We start from the raw sequence: 6850 nt of genomic DNA, 5'->3' as shown, positions 1-6850 counted from the left end.
ATTGTTGTTTCAAGCATTGCAGAGATATTCTGCTTTATCAAATCATATTCAGAAGGTGTCCTTCTTTTCACACCTGAACTTGAAACCACTAACCCAAAACCAATTTTCATCAATGTTGAACAAGGCTTTAAAGTTTTTACATATTCAATCATCTTCATTTAAGACACATTCATTTCGAATTGGGGGTGCAACCTACTTGTATATCAAGGGTTATACTGAGGAGCATATTAAGAAGATGGGAAAGTGGCATTCAGTTGCTTACAAATCTTACATAAGGCCATTGTCATGTACTAATTAAGTACCTAATAAGGTGCTTAATGCATCTGAAAATTAGTTATCTAATTTCAAGAAACCAATTTCCATGATTAACAATTTGAAATAAATGTGTTCATGTTTGCTCATTTCAATTTGTTTATAGATTCCATTTGGATCATAGGTTCATCCATAATACATTGGGCCAATCTATATGCAAAGAATTTGAATCAAGACCATCTTTGTCTAGAGCCATTCACCATATTGTGGCATGGGATTCGGGGTATGGTTTGGGAGCAGTTGTATCCAACAATTCAGTTTTTTGTATCAAGGAACAAGGCTCCAAAGATAATTGTCATTCACTGTGGGGGCAACAATATAGGTCAGCCTCACAACACATTAAGAGGCCTCCAAAAATTTTTTAAATCCATTTTAGCAGACATTGCTGATCTACTCCCCCATACTGCTTTGATTTGGTCCCATATTTTGCCACGCTATAGTTGGGTTAATTGCCTTGCAAACACTGAGGGTGAAAAATGCAGACGTAGAATAAATAGTGCTTGTGCAACATTCGTCATTAATAGGTTTCAGGGGCGGGGAGCATCTATTAGTTACCCAGATATGTGTGCAGCAAAGGGCTTTATTTAGGAAAGATGGGGTTCACTTATCTGACTTGGGCAATTCCATCTTTATCAGTACATTGGGCAATGCATTGCATCATTTTATTAAGTGCAACTTTTCTTCAACAACATTTCCCTTAATGCCAAAATCACCAACCCCCATATAGTATATTCAAAGTTGTAATTTTAGGGGGAAAAATTTGGTTTGTTTATGCTTGTCATGTGTCAATTTTGCGAGTGCCATTTGTTACTCAAATGGCCTTCGCAAATCTAATATCAGTTTGTACAGTCAGTATGTTATTTAAGTGTGGTACCAACTGTGGTTGATCATCCATTTATTTGCTATTTGCACTTCTATATTTATATAGAGAGAGAGTGGTACCATCTGTACCAAAATTATCTGCATTTCAAATATTTTAAGTGTTTTATAGCACCATCTGTGCTTCCATATATATTTGTATTTGTATTAATTTTGGGCTGCAAAATTGCCGCCCCATCTTGGTTGTGGCGGATGGGTCTCAGGACATTAGGCATTGGGCCCATGTCCTTTGTCCCATTTGGCATAATTTTGCATAGATTGCTTTCTCCGGGGGGTACTGTTTTTACCAGGCTCCCTGGATCAAGATGGCACTTCTATTGCTTAATTTTTATGCTGCCAAATGTTTCTCAGCGGCGCATACATTTGTTCATTATTTGTACTTTTCTGATATATTGTATATGTATTAAATGGCCATGACAAGCACGCCAAAACACAATTTTGTTATTCATTTGTTTATATTTACAATCACCTGGTATCTTTTTTAAAGGGTTTTCTGATCTATGTTTTCTGTCGTGGTTTTATATTGAAACTGTCACTAAATAATGAGGTTTATCCAATGTGGATAAACCTGGTTATTTTGTGCAGTTGTATTCAAAGATGCATAACTCTTACATGTGTAATTTAAGTCGGGTTCGGTATGCTGATTCATCTTCCTTTATTGCGCATGTCTTCTAGATTATTCCTTTCTATTTCGTAGTTAGTCAAGAGACGTGCTTAATTTCAGTACACACCCTCCTTCCCCAGTTCCTTAATTGTAGTATGTCTAGTAGTAATTTCAAATAAGTTGTTAGCGACTTTTTAGACCGGAATGGTTATTTTCTCTTTTTGTCTTTAAGTAACCTCTTCCTTTTATGTTAAGATATATTGTATAGTTCTGAGGCGTAGTGTCCAGTTTGTGTCTCCTGTGTGTGTAGACTGTCAATTGGCATAATTTTGCATAGAGTGCTTTCTCCGGGGGGTACTGTTTTTTCCAGACTCCCTGGATCAAGATGGCACTTCTATTGCTGCTGCCAAATGTTTCTCAGCGGCGCATACATTTGTTCATTATTTGTACTTTTCTGATATATTGTATATGTATTAAATGGCCATGACAAGCACGCCAAAACACAATTTTGTTATTCATTTGTTTATATGTGTGAAAATTAGCGACATCAATCAACCAGACTTGTAAGAGATTTATTAGGACCCGACACTCCAAACCACACTTATAGTAGATATGTTTTTTGCATAGAGCAGATTAATTTGAATTATGCAAGTAGTTGTAGAGTGTTTCGGCAATTAAGTAGCCTCATCAGGGGTCACAGACACATAATATGATGTTCATTTTAGGTGAGACCTGATTATCTCGTCACCTATGTTCTTGTGTTTGCTATAAGCTATGATTGGTTGAAAATTAAATAAAGTTTTGCATTCTGGATTTCTAAGAATGGTATTCCAATATTTCAGAATTCGTTTTTTCAGTCCTTTAATACAAGGGTTAAATTTAGTAACAAGTACTGTAGGGTTACGTAATGAATGGGTCCTAATAAATCTCTTACAAGTCTGGTTGATTGATGTCGCTAATTTTCACAATAGGAGCAAGCATGGGTGCGATCCCAAGTCCAGAGATCTGTGACATCAGAATGTATCAAATCACAGGACATATAACGGCCCAATTCCATCATGCCAGCAAAATTATCTTCCACGGCAGATACCGTGATGATGGTTTTATGATATTCAACGGAACCCAACCAGAAATAGAAGAATTCTTCAACATTGGCAATCACTGTCACAAGCATCTAAGATTTACATTTGAAATTTCTCCATCTACTGTGAACTTCCTTGATACTACAGTTTACAAAGGACTCAAATTTCAAAATTTTAACAAACTTGATATCAAGTCGTTTATCAAACCAACAAATAATTTTCAGTACCTACACAGACAGAGCGCTCATAGCCCAGCTGTGTTTAAAGGATTCATTAAAGGAGAATGCATTAGACATGCAAGAAATACTACTGACCCTACAATATTACATGCAACACTTAATGACTTCAAGACGCACCTATCAAAGCGAGGTTACTCTACTTCAGAAATTGATCCTACTATCAAAGAAACGATCAACACAAACCGATCAAAACTCATCCTCAAAAACACTAAAGAACAACCATTACGTAACCCTACAGTACTGGTTACTAAATTTAACCCTTGTATTAGAGGACTGAAAAAACGAATTCTGAAATATTGGAATACCATTCTTAGAAATCCAGAATTTATTTAATTTTCAACCAATCATAGCTTATAGCAAACACAAGAACATAGGTGACGAGATAATCAGGTCTCACCTAAAATGAACATCATATTATGTGTCTGTGACCCCTGATGAGGCTACTTAATTGCCGAAACACTCTACAACTACTTGCATAATTCAAATTAATCTGCTCTATGCAAAAAACATATCTACTATAAGTGTGGTTTGGAGTAACGGGTCCAAATAAATCTCTTACAAGTCTGGTTGATTGATGTCGCTAATTTTCACACATTGCAATCACCTGGTACCTTTTTATAAGGGTTTTCTGATCTATGTCTTCTGTCGTGGTTTTATATTGAAACTGTCACTAAATAACTGATTTTTAAAATTTCATGTTTTAATGTTTATATTCAAATTTGATCGATTAAATCTTTCACTGAAACTTCTAACGAAAATCCTTATATATTGCGTGTTTATAATTGTTTAAGTAGTATAGATGCTATTATAGCATATTTAGTTTATTTTTTACCCTATTCATCAACAGCTTTAATGTTCTTATTTGCTCTCTGAAGTACCTGTCTCTGATTGACATCCAGTAATATGGCTACATGTTGTATTTGAGCAGTTGCAAATATAGTGACATTTATCTCCATATGTAGGATATCCACACGGCAACGAGCAATCTTTTCCGTGATATCCCACGTTACAATCTGTGAAGAAAGGAATTTCAAATGAAATATCATGTTAAATGTTTATGGCAGTGTCCCTCTAACCCCCCCCCCCCCCCCAAAAAAAAAAAATGTTATCTTAAAGTGAAATATTGGGTAAAGGAATTGTGATTTGCAAAAAATCTTGAAACCAATATTTGATAAATAAATTGAATGTGACTTCATTATGGTTATATGCACAGCATTCCTGAATCAAAGTCAATGAAAGATATCTTCTATAGGCATGTTTCTCAATTATACATGTATTACGAAAGTCAATAGTATATCGAATTTCCTGACATCTTTTTCCGTAATAAGCATATTTAGAGAACTGATTACAATTCTTGCCAAAAAAACCCCCAATAAAATAACTTTTCATGTATCTGAATTTTACGATGGCCGACAGCGGCCGCCACTTTCTGATTAAGAATATTGTCATTTTGTACAGCGTTTTTGTCAATTTTCGTTGACATATTACAACTAAACTGGTAATGCTTTATGTACATGTACACTTTTTACACTGACAATTTACACCAGCGAAAAACATTAAAATTCTTTCGTGTGATATGAAATTAAGATACATAAAACAGGTGGCTTGAAAGAGATAAGGAGCATTTTAAAGATTTTCACCCTCAATTAGTCTGAGATATCGTAACCCAGTTAATCCTAGATTAGACGTAAATCGTCATTCTGTCACCTTGTTGTATCATTAAAAAGATATTCTTGGGATTGTTATTAAAAAGGCGAATAAAATACGTTTGTTGTACTGGATATACATGAATATAATGGATATGTCTCGATCCTCAAAGTGTATGAGACAACTCGATTCTACCTATTATGTAGAGGTAGAAAAACAGGATTTAGTAGCTCTACATGTGAGCATCCAATCAAAAGTTTATGGAATGTATCAAAAACAAAACTTTAGATACGGAAATATACCCGTTTTTAAGCAAGAATAAAATGACAACCTTAAATGTGGGAGTCTGTATTTGCTCTCTAAATACATAAAATTAATAACTAAATGCTTGAAACACTTTTAAAGGCCAACACAATCTCTCAAGACTTCCACCTGGTCGGCCAATTATTTTTCAATGTGGCACGGGAATGAAAATATAGGTACATGTAACTAATGTGATCATTTCCTCGTGCGCAATGTTTAAAAAACAAAATTCATACATCAAAGACACGTCCGATTATGAACAAAATCAAATTTCTGATAGACCTGGAAAATTTCATCCTGGTTACCTATGATGTGACCAGCAGGTACACCAACATGGAATTTTATGAATTAATTACTACAATCTGTCGAGAAAGCATATCTAGAAGACAATGCTAATCTGTAATCACCCCGACCTTGTTGTTCTGCTAGAACCTTAAGCTTATCACCTTCAAGTAACCTGTTTTATGTATCTTCATTTCATATCACAAGAAAGAATTTTAATGATTTTCTCCAGTGTAAATTGTCAGTGTAAAAACTGTATATGGACATATAGCATTACCAGTTTAGTTGTAATTTGTCAACGAAAATTGACAAAAAAGCTGTACAAAATGACAATATTCAGAATCAAAAGTGGCGGCCGCTGTCGGCCATCGTAGAATTTATTATGTAACGACATAAAAGGATTAAAATAAACACTTTTTGCTATGAAAAAATTAGTGAAAGACAATTCATGAAAATTGATCACTCTTATATACTTTTCAAATTTGTTTCCATGTGAATGAAGCATCTGATTCAAAAAATGTAGATTGACATAATGGGGTTGCAACGTTCACATTCAGCAAATAAAAATGAAACTTTATTAGTGTCTACTCCATCGCTACACACTACAAAATGTACTTGAGGTTTCTAGGCATGTGACCATAGTTTTCTATAGTGATCAGAAGAATTCAGAATCCTTGCTTGAAACGGTATATCGTATCCTTGTGTTTTTAATATTTCATTTTAAGATTTTTCTAAAAAAAAAAATGGTTTTTGAATACTTGTTATTTGCTATATTGCATAAAAATGAATTGTTTTGTCGATACCAAGTTATTGATCTACATAAATCAGATTTCAAAAATAATTTTAGTGGTCCTGGAGATGCTGGATACGAATAACCCTATCACTTCGGGAACAGGTGATGTTCTGTTCACGCATCTGCTATATATATATATATATATATATATATATATATATATATATATATATATATATATATATATATATATATACACATGTGTATATATATATATATATATATATATATATATATATATATATATATATATATATATATATATATATATATATATATATATATATATATATATATATATATATATATATATATATATATATATATTCATGTATTTATGACTACATTCAAGTTTATTTATAACATGTCAGTAAATGTATTATGTTTCGTGGTGTAAATAATTAACAAATTCCACGAACCTGAAATAATACTTTTGTTTTTACATTGTGCAGTTATAATTCATCATATAAATTATAAATTTTGGAATACTTGTACTTAATTGACATCCAGTCACGTGATCACAAGCTGTATTGGGACAGGTACACAGAGATTGACATCTTTGTCCATAACTAGGGTATCTACATGGCATTGAACAATCCTTGCCGTAATATCCGACTTTACAGCCTAAGAGTTAAAAAAAATATTTCTACGTCTAGTACATCGTCAGATTCAAATTGATGTAAATAAATCTATTTATTTACGTATCTGT

The sequence above is a fragment of the Saccostrea echinata genome, unplaced genomic scaffold (assembly GCF_033153115.1).
Source record: "Saccostrea echinata isolate AGI-Se365-2 ecotype Australia unplaced genomic scaffold, CSIRO_AGI_Sech_v1 ptg000054l, whole genome shotgun sequence".
Taxonomy (NCBI): domain Eukaryota; kingdom Metazoa; phylum Mollusca; class Bivalvia; order Ostreida; family Ostreidae; genus Saccostrea; species Saccostrea echinata.
Note: the sequence above shows the minus strand (reverse complement) of the source record.